General features: G+C 37.3%; 1 non-coding gene across 1 annotated transcript; it reads left to right on the forward strand.

Moving 5' to 3' along the window:
• Nucleotides 1–2,144: 2,144 nt before the first annotated feature.
• LOC141597775 (small nucleolar RNA R71) lies at nt 2,145–2,251 on the forward strand. The gene has a single exon (XR_012522992.1). It is a non-coding gene; the product is annotated as a small nucleolar RNA R71 (small nucleolar RNA).
• Nucleotides 2,252–23,232: the final 20,981 nt, after the last annotated feature.

Below are 23,232 nucleotides of genomic sequence, written 5' to 3' on the forward strand. Positions count from 1 at the left end.
ACCAAACTCTCATTCTTGATGAGATGTCAAGGGGGCATGTTCAAGGTGTTGTTGATGTTTCTCAACACCTTGAAAAAGTAATCAAAAGATTGTTCATTATCATGGTAGAGGTCTTCAATAGACCTTGGTCCTTGTTGTCGATCTTGATCAATAGCATGTCCAATATAGGGATTAAAAATCCCTTCAAATTCGTCGTCCCAAAGACCACATACTTCATTAAGTTGATCATTGAAAATTTCTTGTTTTGATGGAGACAACTCTTCCAATTTCTTCACTTGGCCAATGAGGCCATCTTCTTCTTCCTTGATTGATTTTGATGAGCTTTGCAAGCTCTTCTTGTCACAATTCACTTGCTCTTTGAATGGAGCATCTTCACTTTTCTTTTTCCATTGGAATTCCGACTTCTTCCTTTCATCCTTCCGACAATAATGATCAACCATAAAACATGGCTCATGCAAATGGGGAGCTCTCATGGTCTTGTCAAGATTAAAAGTTATACTTTCATCTCCCACTTCTAGAGTGAGCTCACCATGTTTCACATCAATCACCGCACCCGCGGTGTGTAGGAAAGGTCTTCCTAGAATGATCGGAATGTTGGAATCTTCCTCCATATCAACAATGACAAAGTCCACCGGGATGAAAAACTTCCCAATTCGTACGGGGACATCTTCCCATATCCCTAATGGTGTCTTCGTCGATCTATCGGCCATTTGGAGTGTGATGTTGGTGCATTTAAGCTCTCCCATCCCCAACCTTTTACTCACCGAGTACGGCATGACACTCACACTAGCCCCTAGATCACATAAGGCTTTGTTGATAGTTGTGTCGCCAATGGTACACGGTATTGAGAAGCTTCCCGGATCCTTTAGTTTTGGAGGTGAACTCCCTTGAAGCATTGCACTACTCACCTTAGTGAAGGCGATAGTCTCAAGTTTCCGGATTGACTTCTTCTTTGTGAGGATATCTTTCATGTATTTCGCATAGGCCGGTACGTGATTGATTAATTCCGTGAAAGGAATCGAGACTTCCAAATTCTTCACAAATTCCATAAACTTTCCAAGTTGATCATCAAATTTGGGCTTGGCTTGACGACTTGGAAAAGGAAGTCTAATCACAATGGGCTCCTTCTCCTTGACCTTGTCTTCATTTTTCTTTGAAACTTCTTCTTTTGATTGTTCTCCAACCTTGGAGTTTTGCACAACTTCTTCCTTATCACTAGCTTCCACAACTTCATCCTCAACTTGCTTCTTCGGTGCTTCATACCTTGTGCCACTCCTCAAGTGGATAGCACTAACCGTTTCATGTCTAGGGGGATTACTTTGAGGTGGTAATTGCCCCTTTTGTCTTTGTGAGCTTGAAGATGCTAGTTGAGTCAATTGGGTTTCCAACATCTTGGTGTGAGCTAGAATGTTGTTGATGGTGATTTCCTTTGCTTGACTATCTTTTTACATTTGAGTGAAAAACTCTTGTTGATTCTTTTGCATTTGGAGGACCGCTTTTTGAACATCCAAACCTTGGTCATGTTGTTGATTGTATGGATTTTGATTTTGATAACTTTGGTTTTGGTTGTAAAAGGGTCTTTGGTTTTGATTTCTCATGGGTGGTGGAGTGTATGTTGTTTGAGGATTTTGAACATTTTGGCTTTTGTATGAGAGATTTGGATGGAACTTGGTATTCTCATTGTAAAAATTTGAATAAGGGGTACCACTTTTATATGCTTGGAAAGCATTAACTTGTTCGGTTGTTCCCCTACACTCACTTGGGTCATGACCCAAAGTTCCACAATTCTCACATATCCCACTTGGGATTGATGAAGATGCCGTCATGGCATTGACATGATGTTTTGGTGATTTTGAGACTTCTTCGAGTCTAGCCATTGCTTTTTCGAACTTCAAGTTGATAGTATCGATATGGGAGCTTAGTTGGGCACCTAATTGAGTAACGGCGTCCACTTCGTGCTTTCCTCCTCTAGTAGCCTTGCGAGGCCTACTATATTGTGAATTGTGGATTGCCATCTCTTCAATTTTGCTCCAAGTTTGGTTGTCATCAACCTCGGTGAACATCCCATTCGATCCCATATTAAGGATATTTCTTGAGTCTTCATAAAGACCGTTCCAAAACTGTGAACCAAGAACCATTCGCTAAGTCCATGATGAGGACATGAGCGACAAATTCCTTTGAAACGCTCCCAAGCTTCATACAAAGATTCTTCATCCCTTTGCTTAAAACCCGTAATTTGAGCTCTTAGCATGTTAGTCTTTTCCGGTGGGTAGAATTTTTTGTAGAAAGCTAGAGCCAACTTCTTCCAAGAGTCTATTCCGATAGTAGCCTTATCAAGGCCTTTCAACCATTGTTTGGCGGTGCCAATTAGAGAAAATGGAAATAAGACCCATCTAATTTGGTCTTGAGTTACACCGGTTTGTGAGATCGCATCACAATAGTCACAAAAAGCCTCCATATGAGAATGAGGGTCTTCACTAGGCATCCCCCCAAATTGGATTCTTTCAACTAATTGGATAAAGGCGGATTTGGCAATAAAATTTCCGGTTAGATGTTGTGGTGTAGGAGTACAGTTGGGTAGGTTCTCCTCGGTGGGTACGGAGTGTGACGAGAATTTAGGCATTGTAGGTGGATTTTGAGGGGTATTGTGTAATGGGTTCTCTTCTCCTTCTATTGCGAAAGGATTTACAAACTCACTAGTGGGTTGAACAACTTCACTAATACCTCTCAAATTCTTCCTAACAAGTCTCCTATTGTTCGTCAAGGTTCTTTCGATTTCACAGTCAAAAGGTAACAAATCACCTTGTGATCTTCTAGACATGCAAAATATCAAATAACTCGAAAATAATTAGAACAAACCTTGAGGAGTTTTACTTCCCCAAGGCGAAGAAAGACACAACTAATAACAATAAAAAGAAATCTAAATCAAACAAACACCGTCCCCGGCAACGACGCCATTTTTGATGCGTTTCCGTTCGTGTTCACAATTAAAGATGTGGTCGTTGGGTCACGGTCGAATCAAAACACAATTTATAACTTCACAAACAACTCTACAATTAGTAAAGAGGTAAGTAAAGGCCTGATCCCAAGGGACGGGTATTGAAATGAGATTTCTATTGCAACTAGTGGTGTCTAAGGGGTGTCACAAATTGAGTTGATGTAGAAGGTCACTAACTAGAATAGTAATGAAAATAAACAAGCAAGAAGAATTAAAAGGGTGTAAACAATTGATTAAAAGCACTAGGGTGTCATAGGATCATAGGGGAATCATGGGATATGATCATACAAACATGTTCTCAAATTATAAGCAAGCAATTATTGTTGTGATGGATTGAGTTGGGTTATATCTTACAATCCTAGGAAAGTTTGGGTCCCGGAGCCGAATCGATTAGATTATACAACACCTACAAGTCGACTTAATCTTCCCTACTCAACAACATGCATGGTCTAATGAGACTCGAGTTGGGTTATGTCTTACAAGTCTCATTGAAAAGATAGGTGATGATAGTAAATGCAAGGATTCATAGGCTTAGCATTTCATCAAACATAACATGTGCATGAGTTGAGATCAAAACAAGCAAGCAAATAAACCATGAAAGTATATTAATTTAAGCATGAATCATTCCCCATGTTGGTTTACCGTAATCACCCTTTTAACCCTAGCTAAGAGACTACTCACTCATTATCATGTTGATCATGATAGCAAGGTTGTCAATCATACCAACAAAATGAAACATGATGAATAAATGAAAGTAATTAACAATAATTAAAAAGGGATTAAGAGATTATACCTACTAATGATTCCAATAATAAAGCAAAGATAATAGAAGTACTTGATGTTTGATTGGGAGGTTGTCAATCCCCCGATAATAACCCAAATAATCTTCAATTACCCAAAATAAAGGATGAACAAGAGAGAGATTAAAGAACTAAAACTTGGATTAAAACTTGATTAATACTTGATTACAATATTAAAGAGAGATTTGATTGATATTAACTATACTAATTATTGATAAGAAGAACATGCTCCTCTAATCAGACTAATGGGGTATTTATACTGAAAATTAGGGAGGATGCATTAGGGTTAACTAAGGGCTAAACTAGTAATTACACTTTTTAGATTGAGCAAGGAGGACCCGGTATTTTTCGAGAGAAGGGCTTCTTTCTTTGTAGCTTGGAGAAGAGGAAATCGTGCTGTGCTGGAATCCGGGCGGAATAAGGTCGGGGCGGGGGGATTCTGGCGGTGGGGTCCGAGCGGATTCAAGGGAATCCGGGCGGATTGTGGAGGTGGAATCCGAGCGGAATAGAGCAAAGCCGCTCGGATTATGCAGCTGCGGGACGGACGGATTGGTGACAATCCGCTCGGATTGTCACTCAGCAACAAATCTTCTTCTTTTCTTCCCTTTTCTTCATAAATTCCTTGGGGATTTCCTTGGGGACTCAAGGATCCTTTCTCAACATTGCTCTTCTACTATAATATATACAAAGGCCTTCTAATCTTGTCTCTCCTTGATGCTTGGTCATTGGATTCGATCAATTTAGCCTTGTTTTCCCTCGAAAATGCAAGATTCTTACTCCTTTCCTACCAAGGGATCAAAATCTCAAAGAATATGCAAAACAAAGAACTAAAGATAGTAAATGACCCAAATATGCACTAAAAAGCATGGGAACGAAGCTAATTCGGGGACTAAATGTGCGCTAATTATGGTCACATCAGTGAAATAGCTATAACTTTACTTTCCCAATACTCTTATCTTAAGATACCGTCATTAGATGAAGACCTATACTAACTAATCTTCCTGGAGATCTTCAGTAAAGAATCTTCTCTTTATCTTGACCAAAAGCTCTTCATCTTGAGCTTTGTTAAAGACTTGATCTAGCCTTTTGCTTGAATGATCATCATACTTGAAACTTGTTACAGTTGCTTATGATGCCTTAAGAACTTCCAATGTTATAGCTCAAGCTGCTATAACATGACTTGAATGACGCTTCAGAAATCTTCAATGTTATAGCTAAGAGAGCTATAACATTACTTGATAAACTTGTAAACCTAAGTTAATCTAACAAAGACTAAACAAACAATTACAAGCAAGAGTATATCTAAAACGAAGCACACACTTGTCATTATCAAAACTTAATCATATATCTATATGGTCCAACAAATTCCCCCTTTTTGATGATGACAAGTCTCTTAAGATTTGTGACTAAGTGTAAGTTCCCCCTCAACATAATACTATAAAAAGTCATAGACAGTTGAACGCAAGAACAATCACTTATATACAAAGTATAGCATCTAAGGACCTTAAGAGATTAAAGATTCCGACAAGGAGCAAGCTTAGGCAAATACTTAAGTCACGAAGATTTCTTCCCCCTCTTGACATCATCGAAAGGACGAGAAAAGACATAAAACAACTAGAATAATATTAGGCGAGACACAATTTAAGCATGCAAAGAGATATTAGAAAACGAGAAAGTAATCTACATTAACACGCCAAAATAGAAAATAAGCATACTACAAACCAAAGTAGTCTAATTGCCAACGGGGCCGAATGAGAACAAGAGTTTTAAGCTAAATGGGCCGAATGAGAAGTAAGCCAAAATGGGCCGAATTAGACAATGATTCAAAATATAAAGTCTAACAAAAGAAAAGGCAAAGAAAAGAGGAGGACGGGTTCAAGGAATGTCACGTTTCACGACATTGGGGTTGACATAACCGGGACGGGTCCTAAACTCAAGAGAGTCGAGACGGTCAAAGCATGAACGAACATGGTTAGCTTGTGCCGTGAGACACCGCTCAAAATTAAGCACCTTCATTGACAAGGCTTGAGTAGCCTCGTACACAACTCGCATATCCTCATGCATAGCCTTTCCTTCCTTCCACAAAGCCCCACCTTGACTAGCCAAATTAGCTAATGAGCTAGAATGACAAACACACTGAAGGAAATGTAGATTCATATACATTATAACATACTCATATATGTCTAAAATAATTTGTCATAAAATTAAAACGGATCTTATGCATGCAAACAATAATATAAATAGAGGAGAAATCATGTCCTTACATTGTGAATTTCGGTTATTTGGGCACAAAAGAGATCACCATTCTCTTTTGTTCTTGAGCTTATTCCAATGGAAGAATGAAGATCTAAGTGTAAGATCTCTCCCTATGTATTATACCCAAGGCTCCTCTTAATTAAATTAATATTACAAATACTAGTTATAATATTAATCTTAGTAGAAAATTGAACCAAAAATATTGTTTAACACTTGAATATTTTCGGTTATTAGGAGAGAGGAAGAGAGGATTTTATTTCTCTAGAAATCTCTATATTTGATGATGGAATAGAATGAATAACAATATGCAACATTTTGTATATTATTAGGCAAAAATAAAACAAAAGCCATGATGGCTTTTGCCTTCTCAAAACCGGGTAAGAGGAGGGGTTTGAGGGGAGGCAATGCATGAAATTGTTGCTCTTAACAAAGTTCATAGGCTTGCATGGCTAGACTACTTTTTAATCATTATGTTTTCTTATTAAAATATAAACACAATATTAAGTCTATTCCTCCTCTTATTTTCGGCACTTTACATAATATGGTGTCCATATTATTTTTGTCAATTGTCTATATGTTACATGTCACATATCACATATATTTGTTATGTAATTTTTAACTTATTAAAAATCAACGTATTAATAAAAATACGTCACATACAAAAATCGACTTAGTAATTTCATAATTACTTGTGCCAAAATATTTTACCATTTATAAATCACAACAGATTGTATTTATAACAATTCATTCAAATTTAATTGTTACATTAAACAATTTATTTCATCCGAGTAATTATACAATTTAATTACTCAGACCGTATCTTATTTAATCACATTTCAATATGATACGTAAATTTTACTTCCAAAATCGTCCGTCAATTTTCAAGTAATTTAATTAACTCGTAACATTATACGATTAATTAAATAATCAATTAAGAGTATTGCCCTTTAGGTATGACCTAGGGGTCAATCGATCACCACCGTCACACGACGTAATGTCAAACTCTAGTCGACCAATCATTACCGATATATGTTGACCGATTGTGATAACAAAATTACTTCCCAATTGTATTCATTTTAATGAGACTTAAACATGTGATCATCATGATCAACAGTCGTGATCGCATTATTGTCGGAGGACACATATTCCAACAATCTCCCACTTGTCCTCGACAAGTGTGCGTCACCAATTCTCTTGTCTATTACTATCTCCCACTCAATGCAAGGTGTCTTTCAGGTCGTACTTGCAAGTGATCATATCGAGAGTGGTTTCCTCGATCGGAGAATAACGATTGACCGGATTTATCCACTCGGATATTTTCCGAGCGTGGCCACGCATTTCCGATTCATTACTCCTCGAGTGGCCTGAGATATTGTTATAACCCTGACTAGGGATGGACAATTCCTATCGCACTCATTCCCTTCGACTAGCCACGACCATCATAACCCAAAATATGCCCATTTGACCCCATTTACGAAGGTCGTAGTAACACAAATCAAAGTTAATCTAAATCTGTGCCATCTTAGGCGAATAGTCTTTAGTCAAAAGAATCGACTCATTTGAATACTATAGTAGCTCTCGCCACGACCAGGCTATATAAATTTGCCAGAACTCTATAAGCGGTCATTAGGCCCGACAAAATGTTCCTAACAGTCTGCCTATGTGATCGACTAGTCATCCCACATGACTCTATGGCACTTGAACTTGCCATCAATCGCATCACACTCTAGTCACTTCGAGACGTCACCTCATATAAGTAACTATGGGCAAAAACAATGTTAATCCATGTTCACTTTAACGGGGTTCAATTGTCTCCACAACCCGTTTGGATATAACAATATACCAAGTGAGTTAATAATAACTCAAACGACAAATGTCGACATCACACTCGGGTAGTCAATATCATATTACAACCTTGTGATGTTTATCAAAAGTGTAAACACTTATTGATTGCAATAGAAGTTTAACATCCCATGTGTCCATGTGTTCAAACTTCTTGCACTTGCAATTTCCTTCACATTCATGTTCTCATAGCATGAATCTTACCAAGTACACATTAAGGTTCTTGACCTTGGTTTTGGTTCTTTAACTTTGAAAGAACTTTCTCATCGCTCATCTCATAACGAACGAATTTGCGATGAATAATATAACTTGTACCGATCAAGTATTCCATCCACGCACAATGCACTAGGTATATGTTTTGTAGAATCTTGTAACAATTGACAAGATTATTAGCTTAGTACTTCTCACAAGTCCTAGCTTTATTAGGAAAGATTGTTTTGAATAACCTCTTACTTAACCAAGCATCTTTCCAAAACTTCTCATTTCTCTTTTCTGGGCTTGAAAGATTTGGGATTCTCATAAATCTTCATATGTGTTCGGATTTTCTACAATATGTGCAACCTCTTGACACACAATAGAACATTCCGTCAAACACTGAAATCGCTCATCAGATTCTACTTGAGAATTCATGACGTTTCTATTTTGGCTCACTAAGTCTATCATCATGCTCTTATGCATATGATTTATAATTGGACATTTGCATGATTATTCTAATGGCGGAAACATTAGTTACTAATAATCATGAGATCAACCGTTCTTAGGTTCAATGAACTACCATGACTGCTAATGGTAATCCCATTTTCATTCATACGAATAACCTGCGCGTATGTTGATGTGATGTGTATCTCTTAATACTAATCCAACATCCCATGATGTAATTGGATTCATCATTGTCCACTTTCATCCAGAATTGAAAACTCGAAAGCTTCTTTATGAAAGAAGGTATTAGCTCGTCATTCTTTAATGAGTAATGAGTTTTTATACATTCAAGGATGATAGCTCCCACTAAATCCCATGTCTTCACATGAGAATTTCCTAACTCCCACTCAATTCTACATATTTCGAAATTGACTTCTCAATCGAAATTTGTCAAGAATATAAATATAAATCGCTTTGCCAAGTTACTAGGATAAAACCATATATGTTCCCATCATATCCTTTCAAAATGCCTATTTTGAAGTGGTCTCATCTCAACCTTACGGAAAGAGATTTTAAATCTCTAACACACTCATGTCATAATGATGTGTAGCAATGTCATTATTCAAATACAAATAATATTTAGAATAGGTCCTTCGGAATACCCTTTCGGAAGGAGGTTTAACCATTTCATAACGAGGTTAAACAATGACATTTGCGTGGTTAAAACGTTGGCTATTGAAGATATCGGAATATCAATCTTTGCAACTTGATCATAACTAGTATGTTACTATGATTCATTTAGGCTCTTAAGTAAAACTCATGATTGAAACTATTGGTCAAATGATTCATAACCTTAGTCAAAAGCTTGTTGAGACTTTACATTAGTCATTTTTTCTTCCAAAACTTCTTTTGGTCTCCTCGTGTAATTATCTTGAGAATAAACTCTTATGATTACTTCACTTGGTCTTTTAAGTCATTTAGAACTAACTTGAGACTATAGATCTCATCTATTTGGTATACTATGTAAATAGATATACCTTCATTCAAATCATTCTCTCTTGCGTAGATCTTCATTTACACAAGTACACAATAATATCTTGCCTTGTGTGTTGTGTCCTCATTTTTCTCCCACTCTATCTTTAGAATGAATACACTAAACATTCAAAGATAGCATATGAGACACAAATAATGATGTTGAAGTATAAGGAGAACTATCTCATAGATAGACTAATAGTTTTTATTTCATATGTGTACTTGGTGATTGACATACCTTTAAGAGAGTTCATAGACTCAAAATCACTTTATAAATGATCATACACAAGCCTTAAGCATGTGGACATATAATGAAACTTGTCATTATATTTGTCTATTAGATCACCTTTAAGTGAATAATCTTATGTTTCAAAACGCAAGCATTTTAAAGATGAAATTTAGAACATTAAAAGGATAAATGATAAAACGGGTGACTCGGGTTGCAAACCAAGTCACCATCATCCAAAATACAACTCATTATCCAAAATATCTTTCCATGTCAAACATGGAAACTTAAAGTTCTAAAATCCAAAACATTACTTAAAATAAGACAATGAAAAACAAAGCTCCATAAAAGCTATCCTTAGCTTCTTCATGGTTTCTTATGCTTGCTTTTCTTTTCCTTTGTCTTTGCTTGGTGGAGGCCCTATTTACAATAAAAAGGGAGATACATTATCACAACTTTGCATCATAATACCATAGTTGAATTTAGAAACATAAAAGAAGGTTAGTCATTTACCTACTGGAGTGATCTTTCCAGCTTTGATATCACCAAGGTATTTGGAACAATTCCTCTTCCAATGTCCCATGCCATTACAATAATGGCACTTATCAAGAGGACCCTTCTTGACTTTGGAGGTGCTAGCTTCACAAGACTTAGCTTTGGTGAATGTGGGAGCTTGCTTTTTACCCTTTCTCCCATTCTTCGTGAACTTCCCCTTACTCTTTGTGCTTATGTTAAGCACATCCTTGGGAGGGTTCACATTTAACCCCATGTCCCTCTCGGCTTGCACAAGTAACTTGTGCAACTCCTCAAGAGACACATCCTTGTCTTGCATATTGAAATTCACCCGGAATTGCACATATGCCTTGACCTTAGACAAGGAGTGTAGAATCCTATCTACGATGAGTTCTTTGGGGATTTCAACTTTTTGAATCTTCAAGGTCTCGACAAGCTCCATGAGTTTGAGCACATGAGGGCTAACCTTTTGGCCCTCTTTGAAGTCGAGATCAAAGAATGCCGCGGCCGCCTCATATTGGACGATCCGCGGGGTTTGTGAAAACATGGTCACAAGTTTGGAGTAAATCTCATTAGCATTGCCCATTTTGAAGGCTCTCCTTTGGAGTTCCGCCTCCATCGCAAATATTAATACATTTTTCATTGCGGCGGACTCCTTTTGGTAAGCCTCATAGGCTTCCCTAGTGGCCGCGGTGGACCTAGTCGAGGGTTCGGGTGGAGAGGCCTCGGTAAGGTAACGAAGCTTGTCGTCACCTTCGGCGGCTAATTTGAGTTGGGCATCCCACTCGGAGAAATTTGACCCATTCTTTTCAAGTTTACATCGATCCATAAAGGATCGGAGCCATGATGAAGTAGCGAGTGGTGTAGCATTAGGAGTTGGTGTTGCCATTGTTATAAATAAGAAGTGGTCTACAAAACAAAAATAAGGAGTAAAACAATTGTCGTTTAAATAATACTCGTAAAATGTAGAAATTAAACAAGTTTTATGCATTTTTCTAGTGACCTCTACCCAACTAGATAAATGATTCCAAGACCCAAATTCATATTAACTTGGGCACGGTGTGGCCGATGAAACCATTATCAATATAACTCGGTGGATTAACGCTTTAATCGATTCTACTTCTAGAACTCTTGGTCGATAATATTACCTTAACATTTATCTATAGCCCAAAACACATTCAACAAGGGGACGGTGTGGCCGATGAAACCCTTATCGAAAAACTTTTGTTGAGTTCAATCCAAATTTCGAATAAATGTGTCCATGATCCAAACCCACATCAACTTGGGCACGGTGTGGCCGATGAAACCCTTATCAACATGAATTCGGTGGATTAACATTCATCACCCACTTCCCCTACGTAACAAGGTTTGTACCCCGGTGTGGCCGAGTGCACTCCCTCACGAAATAGGTTTTCATGGTTTCTACTCTTTGGTAAGGCTATGTCTCAATTGATAGTTTTAGCGAGAGGTCATGTCAATTTATTATCTATCACGTTTTAAGTGAACTAAAGCGGTGAAATACGATAATTCGAATTGACACGGTCGATAAACTCGATAAAATAACAATGCATGTTTAGTTATGGCGATTTAGCGATGCATGTGACATAAAATAAAATGCAAGCATAAAGATAAAAATCCTAGTATGGCCTTTCCTAAAATAGAAAAACTATTAATCTATTACATATTCGGAAACCAACTCCATTGGTCCCTTGAACTTCGGTTGTGGCACGCATCTCGAGGTAACACCGTCTTTATGTATCGCCATTCTTGAAGAAATCCGTCTTTAGGAACTCCGGAATGAATAAAATTACATAATAAATTACATAATTTCCTATTATACATTTGTAACTAAAATAAAATAAATCTATTAAATTACAAAACGGTGATACGAGATCACAATAAAAATTACAACCGAATCGATATTCCCATACATTTCGGGAAATACCAATTAAAATCTAAGGCCATACTAAGTAAAATTACATAATTCAAAATTACATAAATTAAAATTATGACAATCATAAAAAAATGCAGCATTATAATATGTATGAACATGCTCAATTTTTATGCTAAATCGCCTTTTAATTAGCCAATATCGTATATTACTCGGTTTTTACGGATTTGCGTGATTTCAACATTTTATAATCACAAAAATACATAAACTCATATTTATGCATAAGTTAATTACCCTAACCTCTTAGGACTAAAAATATAGTCTTCACTAATAGTTTGACCATAATTAACTTTTATTTACAAATTTGTTCATAAATGGACCAAAATTACAAAAATAAGCTATTAAACTTCAAATAAATCACAAAATTTCAAATAAATTCAAAATTTGAAATTTAAATTCATGAACATTCTGGAAAAATTCCATGACACTCATAATGTTCAAAATCTTAGGTTAAAAATTTCGAAAATTTTCCGGAAAAACAATGTTGCGGTTTATCGATATTTAATAAAATAATCATAAAAACATGGAAAAATTATTTTCATTAACTTTTCAATTTTAGATCTGAAAAAGATAATAAAATGCAACATTATACGTTTTTCCTAAGTCATATATTATATTTTATTAATTTTCACTAATAATGTCACTATTTATGTCATTTTTCTTCAAAAATTCATAAATCATGCTAAAAGACTTCTTTATAGCCAATTATTTTTCACACATCTAGTAAAATTGCATGTGACAACATATAAATTTTCTATGACCATATTCGAAATTTAACTCATATTAACCTATTTTTCTCTTAAATCCGAATTTAATAATGAAAAATTCATTTTTCGAGCATAACAAGTGCAAAAATTATGAAAATTTACAGGTTATCTCAAAATAATATATGTAACAACATATCCAAAAACCAACTTAAAATTCGAAGTATAGCTAATTTTCGACCAAAAATGACATTTTTACTCATAAAATCACATTTAAATGTCATTATTGTAAATTATGAACAATAAAAATCCGAAAAATTAACCAAAATATCCTAAAACACTTTAGGACCAGAAATATTAACATGCATGTAATAATTTCGTGATATATCATAATAACACAAATTTTACAAGTTTTATTTTGTTATTCATATAACTCGGAAAAACTTTTAACCAATTTGCATGCAAACAACCGTGGCTCTGATACCGATTGAAGGAAATGTAGATTCATATACATTATAACATACTCATATATGTCTAAACTAATTTGTCATAAAATTAAAACGGATCTTATGCATGCAAACAATAATATAAATAGAGGAGAAATCATGTCCTTACATTGTGAATTTCGGTTATTTGGGCACAAAAGAGATCACCTTTCTCTTTTGTTATTGAGCTTATTCCAATGGAAGAATGAAGATCTAAGTGTAAGATCTCTCCCTATGTATTATACCCAAGGCTCCTCTTAATTAAATTAATATTACAAATACTAGTTATAATATTAATCTTAGTAGAAAATTGAACCAAAAATATTGTTTAACACTTGAATATTTTCGGTTATTAGGAGAGAGGAAGAGAGGATTTTATTTCTCTAGAAATCTCTATATTTGATGATGGAATAGAATGAATAACAATATGCAACATTTTGTATATTATTTGGCAAAAATAAAACAAAAGCCATGATGGCTTTTGCCTTCTCAAAACCGGGTAAAAGGAGGGGTTTGAGGGGAGCCAATGCATGAAATTGTTGCTCTTAACAAAGTTCATAGGCTTGCATGGCTAGACTACTTTTTAATCATTATGTTTTCTTATTAAAATATAAACACAATATTAAGTCTATTCCTCCTCTTATTTTCGGCACTTTACATAATATGGTGTCCATATTATTTTTGTCAATTGTCTATATGTTACATGTCACATGTCACATATATTTGTTATGTAATTTTTAACTTATTAAAAATCAACGTATTAATAAAAATACGTCACATACAAAAATCGACTTAGTAATTTCATAATTACTTGTGCCAAAATATTTTACCATTTATAAATCACAACAGATTGTATTTATAACAATTCATTCAAATTTAATTGTTACATTAAACAATTTATTTCATCCGAGTAATTATACAATTTAATTACTCAGACCGTATCTTATTTAATCACATTTCAATATGATACGTAAATTTTACTTCCAAAATCGTCCGTCAATTTTCAAGTAATTTAATTAACTCGTAACATTATACGATTAATTAAATAATCAATTAAGAGTATTGCCCTTTAGGTATGACCTAGGGGTCAATGATCACCACCGTCACACGACGAATGTCAAACTCTAGTCGACCAATCATTACCGATATATGTTGACCGGTTGTGAAACAAAATTACTTCCCAATTGTATTCATTTTAATGAGACTTAAACATGTGATCATCATGATCAACAGTCGTGATCGCATTATTGTCGGAGGACACATATTCCAACACACACTCCTTTGCCGCCCTAGCCGCATCCTTAGCCATAGCATCCACCCGTGCTTCAAGCCCATGCAAATAAGACAAGACTTCGCCATGATCCGAACCCGAAGTCTCATTCCTGTCTTTTCCCAAACCCGAGACCAACTCCACAACCATCTTATTTTGTGCATCCAATTTCTCACAAATACTTGCCATGAACACTTCCAATTTTTGTTCAACAACCGAGACCACATCCGACGTTTTCTCCACCACATTCCCTTTTGACAAAAACACCAAATCGGGTCCAATAGCACCAACTTTAATCAATTTAAGATGAGTGTCACACATCTCATCTTTCACCTTTACACCATAGCTAGAAATCCCAATAACCCCTTTTAGTTCCAAAAGCCGAGAGACCCACATACCATAAGGCAAATCCAAAGTTGTATAAAATTTTTCCTCAGTGACACAAACACTAGTTTGAATGATTTTATGAAACACAAGACGAGGAAGACTAACTTTGGTTCCCTCGAGCCACTTCGAAAACAACAACATCTCATAGCTAGACAACTTATCACGACCACCCCTTCTCGGAACAACCGTGTTCCAAATGAAATTAAGAAAGAATTTTAATTTTGGGGTAAACGGTCCCGCAAGCATGTTACTTGACCCCGTAGCATCAACATCAAACGACTTCTTAATTTTAAGCTTCTCTTCCTCCGTCACATCTCCCCATTCCGCACTCGGATTTATTTCGATCCCATCATCAGGGACCGAAAACAGAGTACAAAAATCGGGAAGGGAGATTTTGACTTCGGTATCATTCACCACCGCATGCAACACATTATTTTTGACAGAGACGGAAGAATAAAATTGGATTACCTCTATAGGATAAACTGGACCACCAAAGGAACAAACTTTCTTCCATTCTTGAAAATTCAAGAAATCCTTAAAGAATTGCAAAGCTTCGATTTTTCCATACCACTTTTCGGAATAGAGACGACCACCATGAATACCGTACGTCATAACATAGTTGACACGGGTTCTTTCAGCCGCGGTGAGTCGAAGCTTATCAAGCCCCATTGATGTTGCATTCGGCATATATTCCCGAAACATTGTCCTTTGTGGACCTTCTTGAGTAGCTACATCCTCAGTCTCTTCCACCGAATCCTCAAACCCCACGGCCTTCTTTTTCCCTTTATTCAACTTCCGTCTTTTCCCTTCTAAGTTAGGATCAACCCGGTTATGATCGGGGTTAGTTGGTTTTTGGGTTGATGAAGGTGAGGGAGTTTTGATAGGGCCATAGGTTTTAGTGCATGAAGGTTTGGAGGACCCGGTCCGAGTTGTGGACCGAGTTGAGGGCGAGTGAAAACGGGTTGAGAGAGGAGTCATGATGATCAAAGGATTTTGGAGGTTGAGTGTGTAGAAAAGTCTAAAAAGAGAGCTTTGGGTTTTAGTACCTTACTCCGGATTACAAAATTATCAACCCAACTCGTATAGTTAACTCTAACTATAAATCGATTTGAATATCACTAGATATTCGATATGACTATCTTAAGTTACTAAGAAAGCACTTGATTGTTCTTCTAAGTGTTCACACAGTTGAACGAGTAAGAAACAATGTGAAGTACTATTATCTTATGACGTAATCTTTAAGAAAGATAAGCAATTTGAAGAGCAAGACTTTTCGCAAATATTTTCCAAAACAAAACGATAAGACAATTAAGAATTAAACTCAAATATGTTTTGCAAAGATTGTTATATTTCGAAAAGCTTAGATAAATGAAGAATGATCAATTGTATTTATAGTAGAAGTGCGAACTAGGGTTTGCACGAAACCCTAGGATGCCGTGAGATAGGCGGCTAAGGCAATAAGAGATAAATCTTTATCTCTTTCCTAAATTTAATCCAAGATATTATAGTTTAGGTAAATAAGATAAAAGTAAATCTTATTTGAAATCTAAAAACTATATCTTTTAAGATGTTGGGCTAAGTAAACAAACCAAATCATATATTATAAAGATAGGAAAGTATCTTATATAAATATAAGCTAGATTTGATTAGATAGGTTACTTAAACACAACCACCTCACACGCTCCAACGGTTTGCAGCTCACGGCTGAAACCCTAGGCCCGTGTCCATCTTGGATAAAACCTATCTCCTTGGATTAGGGTTAGATTAGATAGACTAGCAAACCCTAGGTAGCATGACGACCCATAAGTCGTTTTACTAACCAATAGGAATATGCAAGTCACCAATTATAATAATCCATAATTCAACTCTACTATATACACAAAAGATTTCGAAATATGTTTAAAAGAATTTTATCTTTTGAAAAATGATTTTAAAACTATTAAAATCGTGCCTTTAAAATGCTACCTAAAGTTATAGTAGAAACAGCTATAACTTTAAGTTTGGTTAGTAAAGTTATAGGTGAAATAGCTATAACTTTACTTTCCCAATACTCTTATCTTAAGATACCGTCATTAGATGAAGACCTATACTAACTAATCTTCCTGGAGATCTTCAGTAAAGAATCTTCTCTTTATCTTGACCAAAAGCTCTTCATCTTGAGCTTTGTTAAAGACTTGATCTAGCCTTTTGCTTGAATGATCATCATACTTGAAACTTGTTACAGTTGCTTATGATGCCTTAAGAACTTCCAATGTTATAGCTCAAGCTGCTATAACATGACTTGAATGACACTTCACAAATCTTCAATGTTATAGCTAAGAGAGCTATAACATTACTTGCTAAACTTGTAAACCTAAGTTAATCTAACAAAGACTAAACAAACAATTACAAGCAAGAGTATATATAAAACGAAGCACACACTTGTCATTATCAAAACTTAATCATATATCTATATGGTCCAACAATATGGCTTAGGGAATTCTAACTAGCAATTCTAAACTATGAACGAATTAAGGCAATGAAAACTGAATAATGGAACAGAAAGATACCGATAGAAAGCAAGAGAAGAATCCGAAAGCACGAACGAAAATAAATTGTATAGAATGAATGAACCCTAATTATTCGATTCCTAAAACTGATGATAAAAGACTTGATCATGTATCTGAATGAACAGGTTCCGTTATAGAGAAAAACATACGTAACTTTTATTCTAAAACCTAAATTACAATGGGCTTCCTAATTTTCGATCTTTTAACTTGCGTCAGATTAACGGTGTGGTCGATCGACCAAAGCTTCCGGTCGATCGACCGGAATACGCTGAACAGTAGCCTCTGTAAGTCGCACGCTGGTCAATCGACTGAAAGCTTCAGTCTATCGACTGCTTCATCAGGTAGTTGCTCTAAAGGCTTCGTAAATTCGTCTTCCGGGCCTCGATATGCGCACCAAGTTCGTTTCTTGAGTAAATACTTCATGTCAAATGCAATGCAAGGTACTTAGGGACGGATTCGGCTCGATTTCCGCTGGATTCTTCACATTTCTGCAATATAATACAAAAACACGAAAGTAGACAGAAATAGGGAAAATGGTAGCATAAACTACATAATTGAGCTCTGAAATGCGTGTAAAATGGGGCGTAAAACATCATATTTAGGACACGCATCAAACTTCCCCAAACTAAACCCTTGCTTGTCCCCAAGAAAGAACTAGACTCGATCTTAAAACCTAATGGAACGAGTTCAATCTCAGAGCGAAATGCAACATGTAAAGCCTAAACCAGTTTAATGCAACAACTAACAATCAATTAACAACTAAACCAACTCATAACAATTAGAAATAATACATGGGAGTACAAAATCACCAACTCATAACAATTTCAACATGTGATTTTTTCGAAATTTCTTTTTCTGCTGCAGTACTCAGTCGATCGACTGACCTCTTTTTTTTCGAACTCTTTTTCTTTTCTTTTTCTTCTTCTTTCTTTCCCTTCAATCATTTTACCAACACGTTCTCAACACGAGAATAAAACCAAAATGCATTAACATATTCCCGAACGACTACCAATACTAGCTCAGCAAGGGTAGGCTAAATATGGAATGTAGCTTATGGGACCAAAAAAGGCAAATTTGGCTTTTGTGGGGCTTATGGGTAAAATGAATAAAGGGGAACCTCTTCCACATGTGTCAACAAACCACAAACCGAATGCATACAGGTATTAAGCAGATTAAGTTCATATTTATGCAAATTTATGTAACATGTCTTATAAGGAGTAACTACTCACATCCTAAATAAACTGGTCATGAAGGACACCAGTTATAGGCTCTAAATCTCAGAAAATGATGTAGTTTGCCAAAAAGCTAAGTCGAGTTTAAAGTTCAGCGAGTAAATTAACAAAAACTCGTAGATTATGCAAATGATTCTACTAATAACATGTCAATTAGCAAGGCTCAGGCATTAACAGATGAAAATGCAATGTCATCATTGAAATACTACCGTTCCGACTCAACCTATATGCTAAAATAAACGTGCAATTTTTTGAAATTTTTTGAAATTTTTCAAAATTTTTTTGAATTTTTGTATATAAAAGGGAAATGAAATAAACAATGCAAACTGAAATGCAATAAACGTGAAACGGAAATGCAATAAAACATGTGAATGCAACGCAAAACCCTTCCCCAAACCAAATCACACAATGTCCCCATTGTGCAAAATCATATAATGAAATAAAAAGGAAACGGGAATTTGCGATAAAATTAATCAAAAAGACATGAAGAAGAACTTGGAAACTCACAAGACTTTAAGCGCAGCAAAAAGGAAACCTCCACAAACCAGCGTTAGCTAGGAGGTTTCAGTAGCCAGCAGTGCTACCAATAAGTACCTGAAAAGACAAACAATACCACGCGTAATTCCGAGAAAGCAATTTATTAAACGCAAAATAATGTGCTAAATGAAGAAACGGAAGAAAACAGAAATAAGTCGGAGAATAGAGTGGAGAAAGGACTCCCTCAACTCCTCAAATCGACCAAACACAGCAGCGGAATGATCGAAAACAGGTACATCAGCGGACAGCGGTCGATCGACCACCTTACCCCAGTCGATCGACCAAGATGACAGGAACAGAAGCTCCTGGAACTGTAGCGCTCAGTCGATCGACTAAGTTGGCCAGTCGATCGAGTGAAATAGCTGCTGTAACTTTCTGATTTCCGCGAATTAGCTCAATAAATTGAGCTGACAAGGTCTATAAACCTGCAAATACACATAATAATGCGCCCAAAATTGCGCAAAACCCAAAGTAACAGTCTAAAGTCTTAAAAATCCTAAGCAAACGTAATTAATGCGAAGTCTCACGCACACAAAAGCGATAAAAAGTCTAACAAAAGCAATAAAATGAATGTTTTTGAAAAACGTCTTAATCAACTAATAGTTGATCAAGAATGGCCACGGAATGGCCCACTTGCTCAGCTTCTGGCTACAAGAGGTAGCCTCGACAGTGCTCATCTTCTCAGCTGGGCTCCTAGCAACTCCATTATTCGCAGAACTCAACGGATCAGCTTCTCTAACATCTTCCCAATCAATGACCTCGTCTGGCTCGTCAAATTCCAAGTCGGACTCCGTCACTTTGACTGGCTCCTCATCCATGCCATAACTAAGACATCCTAGACCGCCTCTTTGAATGATTGGCTCCTTCACAACTGGAGCAACATGCGACTCTTCCTGCCCCAAACCAGCTCCTGCAACAGTCAAAACAGAAAGATCTTCCTCCAATTTGCTCCCAATCTGGGGCGGAGGTTTCACAACAGGTATAGGCATAGAGGCAGGCATGTCAGAAAGCAAAAAATAAGATTTCTTTTCAGAAATCACATTACAAGTGACTGGCCACATAGGGTCTTTCTTCTTAGCTGTCTGGGCAAAGACAATGGAATGTTTCCCTACTTTGAAGGTCAATGTCCCTGAGCCAACATCTATAACTGCACCAGCAGTGTGCAGAAATGGTCTACCCAAAATGATAGGAATGTGAGCATCCTCGGGCATATCTAACACAACGAAGTCAACAGGGAAAAAGATTTTCCCTATTTGCACAGGAATGTCCTCTTAAACTCCTATAGGCTGGACCGCAGAACGATCAGCCATCTGTACAATCATGTTAGTAACGGCAAATTTGGTCAAACACAACTTCCTAGCCAGACTCAATGGCATGACGCTAATACTAGCTCTTAGGTCACACAAGGCATTCTCAATAGAAAAGGTGCCAATACTATATGGGACTGAAAAGCTACCTGGGTCTTCTAGCTTATGAGGTGCAGTATGGGTCAAATAGGAACATGACTCCTCACTTAGTGCGACAGATTGCACAGTACCAAGTGACTTCTTTTTAGACAACAGCTGCTTCATAAATTTCATGTAAGCAGGCACTTGGTTAACCAATTCTAAGAAAGGAACTTGCACATTTAAGCTACGAATAACATTTTCAAATTTGTTAAATGATACCTGTTCCTTTGTCGGCACTAATCTCTCTGGGTAAGGGGCTGAAAGAAGCAACTTAGCCCTCTCCTCCAGGTCTCTCATACCGGCGTCAGGGGATTTTGGCTGAAAATCCACTACCTTGTCCTTGTTGTAGCTTGAACCTTCTTCAGACCGTCTCAAAAATGAACCATTAATCGTCATCGGGTCAAACTTTGGAACCGGGACTGACCCATCAGCATTTGGGTCTTGCCTCAACAGTTTCGGAGTCGTCGTACCCCGAAATAGGTGGTCCCTCAAGTTATCTGGCATTGGAGGACGAAAAGATTCACCATCAGCAGTGTTTTCAGTCGATCGACCATGCATGTCAGTCGATCGACTGATTTCTACAGGAACAGAAGCTGCACTATTTCGCGGGCTGGTCGATCGACCGGGTATGTCAGTCGATCGACTGATATACCTGCTGATCGTCTTTTTCTTGCTACTGTTCGTTACAGCCATTTTCTTGCTTGGTCCCGCCTCATCTTTTCCAGTAGCATCCTCGACCATATCGGGCCCATCAAGGGTAGACCCACTCCTCAAAGTAATCGCATTAAGGGTCTTTTTTTTATCCGGCTGCGATGGTAATTTCCCCGGAACTCGAGTTGCACTCTTGCTAGCCAATTGAGCAATTTGGCTCTCCAACATTTTCATCTCGGCCTCTTTGGCTTGGGACTCCTTTAGCAACAAATTTTTCAACTCAGCAAAATCGGAATTTTGGAACTGCTGCTGCTGCTGAGGGACATACGGAGGCTTTTGGTATGGCTGCTGCTGCTTATGAGGGGGCACATAATTCTGCTGCTGCTGTGGACCCGGATTAAGGACATTCTGGTTGGTCCACCTCAAGTTGGGGTGGACATTAGAAGGATCGGGATAAGCACCAGTCTGCCTATAATGTTGAAAGGCAGCACATACTTCATTTGAGCTAGGACAAAATTCTAAAACATGTCCCTCAGCTCCACATCTTATGCATGTAAAGGGATCGTCTGAAACAACATTAAGTTGGTAAATACCTCCCTTTTAAGATCCTCTTCCAAGCTCATACTTATCAAATCTCGCCGTAGGAGCCTCTAATGCAGCTACAGAAGGAGATTCAGCGGCTCTCCTTTGATTTCCCCTAGAATTTCCATGCTCGGCTTTATGGGTGGCCATATCATCAATGATTTTCCACCCCTTAGTCTCTCCTACATTCTCCTGGAATCTACCATTAGCTGCAGCATCCAGGATAGCCCTCTGATCGTCATAAAGTCCATTATAAAACTGATTGCATAGGCTCCATTGCGCGAACCCTTGGTGCGGAATAGTTCGCACCAGCTTCTTAAAACGGACCCATGCCTCATGAAAATTCTCGTCAGGACCCTGTTTAAAGCTCGTGATCTGAGCTCTAATGGCATTGGTCTTCGAGGCAGAGAAATATTTCTTGTAAAATGCTAGGGCCAGCGAATTCCAGTCAGTAATCCCCGTTAGCAGCTCGATCCAGATCTCATTACCATTCCCTTGCAGCATCACGAAGTGATAATATGAACATCGTCTCCTTCACCTGGTCCTGAGTTACACCTACTGGTGGGGGTATGGAACAGCAGTAGTCAATGAATGTCTCCATATGTTTTCCCGCATCTTCATTTGAAGCTCCCCCAAATTGGTTTCTCTCAACCAAGTTAATATAAGACGGTTTTGGCTCGAATTTCCTTTCCGTCCCTGGTAATGCGAATCCCTTATAGAGATTCGCAGCTGTTGGCTCGAAGTGACTGGCTATACTTGCTTCTTCAGCCATGTGTGGAGATGTGACGGTCTCAGTTGAAGAAGTGGAAATAGGTGATGAAGGTGGATCCTCCTCAAACAGCACGTTCTCGTAGTAACTGGACAGAGTACCCAGCTCTTCCTCTGTCGGCAATACTCTAGATGATCGTCTCAACTCGCGCAAAGTCCTTTAGATCTCAGGATCCAATGGTCTCAATTCACCACCCTGTGACCTGCGCATAAGAGGAAACTACAAAAAGAATACGAGAATAGTTTAAGGAACAAATGTCCCTTAAACTGAGAGAAAGACTAAAAATAAAACAACTAAAAATTTTAAACAATTGCCTCCCCGGCAACGGCGCCAAAAATTGATACCGTCGTAGAGTACCAAA

Source organism: Silene latifolia, chromosome 8 (assembly GCF_048544455.1).
Source record: "Silene latifolia isolate original U9 population chromosome 8, ASM4854445v1, whole genome shotgun sequence".
Taxonomy (NCBI): domain Eukaryota; kingdom Viridiplantae; phylum Streptophyta; class Magnoliopsida; order Caryophyllales; family Caryophyllaceae; genus Silene; species Silene latifolia.